Here is a 1,915-nt window from a genome sequence, read left to right on the forward strand (position 1 = left end):
CATTCAAGTTTCAAAGATGAACAGTGAAATAGAAGTATCTTGCTACCTAAAAGTCACCGTTCAACGATATAAATGTTCTTTTCCTGCTACTGCAACCGTGTCCCACACCTCGATCAACTTGCAACCTCAACTCACACGGGAACAAAGGCTCCGCGCAAACAAGACGTCATTATAATGTTCTCAACATATATCTCCACCCCTATAAATAACCCCTCTACATACATTAGTAGTAATGTTACAGCAATTAAGAATTGATTATAATTATCAATTAAATAAAATAGGGATGACGAGGATAGCAATAGCGAAGAGAGATAAGGAAACGAAAAGCTGTAAACAGATAAGGATAGCATTAGGAGAATCATTAACAACTCATTATTTACCAAGGTTTTTGTGAACTTTTAGAGTTGACGAATGAAGTGTGGACCTTCAGCAACATTCTCATATAGATTTTAGTGCTCTAAACCCTTTCAATAATTAGTTGTTAACAATTTTAGTACGCGATGTCGGGAACGATACCGGGTATTTTTACGGTTTTTCAATAATTTCACAGCTTTCTACTAAATTCTCGTACAATCAAGTAGATGTGTCTGAAAGCTAACTCCTTTAGATACATTTTCATATAATTTTTATTAACACATCTCTAGTGGTTTAATAGTTATTTAACATTCTTTAGGTGAGTATTACACCCGTCGTTTTCAAGCGTAACACATTTTCATTATTGCAATGGAAATGCCGGATAAATTATGCACTTTCAGGAGTGTAGAATGTAGAATGGATCTTTCTCTATATTCTTCAATTATTTTGGTAGCTGTAAGTAGTATGGTTTATTAGATATTAGCAATTGTTTGTAACACTTGACTATACACCAGTACGACCAAATGCGGACTCTCCCCTATAATGTTTAATAACTCGTAAACTAAATCGAATATGTTAGGAAGACTTGTAGAAGAATCTAGCTAATGGAATTGCCTTTCATATACATATAGTTACTTACATGAGAATTTAGTAGAAAGCTACGAAATTATTGATAAACCGTAAACGTATATAACCGTAAACGGTACCGTTTCCGTCATCCCGTCCTAAAATTGTTAATAACTAATTATTGAAAGGGTCTAGAGTTCTAGAAACTATATGTGAAAGTTGCTGAAGATCCACACTTCATTCTTCAATTCTAAAAGTTCACAAAATCATCGTAATTAATGAGTTATTAGTGATTTTTCACCGGCCGACTTGATGTAATGTCTGAATGTCGGCTCGCTGGCCAATGGGAAACGTTTTCTCTCTATCCTTCTCGCACAGTAGTGCGTTCCTTGTCTAATACCTCTGTTCACATTCTGTGTTCCTAGTAACGAGTTGTTAGTTCGCGCAGCCAAACACGAGATGGCGTTATTTATTTTTGAAAATTGTCTATCCTTGTCAAACCTTATTCCTTTCCTTGTCTAACTCATTTCTCTATGTAGTGCTATCCCTTCACGTATTCCTTTCCTTGTCTTACTCATTTCTGTATTACTAAATACGTCGACGAGTTATCTTTCGTGGTAAGCACTACTGATAGTACATCACCATCTTCCAATAAGAATTACGCAAAAATTAATCACACAAATCAATTAAAATATTTCACATTAATCACACAAAATTTCTACTATACACTGAAATAAAAAATAACAAAAATTATGAAGTTTCAATAACTTAAGATGCGTATCCATTCATTGCATATCCATCTATTGATACGCATCTTAAGATGATTGATTTACTTACCCTACAATTAATAATATATAATACCCTAAAATTATAATTATTAGTTTTGTTATTTAAACCACTTTTAGCTGTAAAAATATAAGACTAATATTATGATCCCCGTATTTATATCAAGTCATTTATACTACGTATAACTAATATAAATATGTCACAATAA

This window comes from Habropoda laboriosa, unplaced genomic scaffold (genome assembly GCF_001263275.1).
Source record: "Habropoda laboriosa isolate 0110345459 unplaced genomic scaffold, ASM126327v1 scaffold258, whole genome shotgun sequence".
In the NCBI taxonomy this organism is placed as follows: Eukaryota; Metazoa; Arthropoda; class Insecta; order Hymenoptera; family Apidae; genus Habropoda; species Habropoda laboriosa.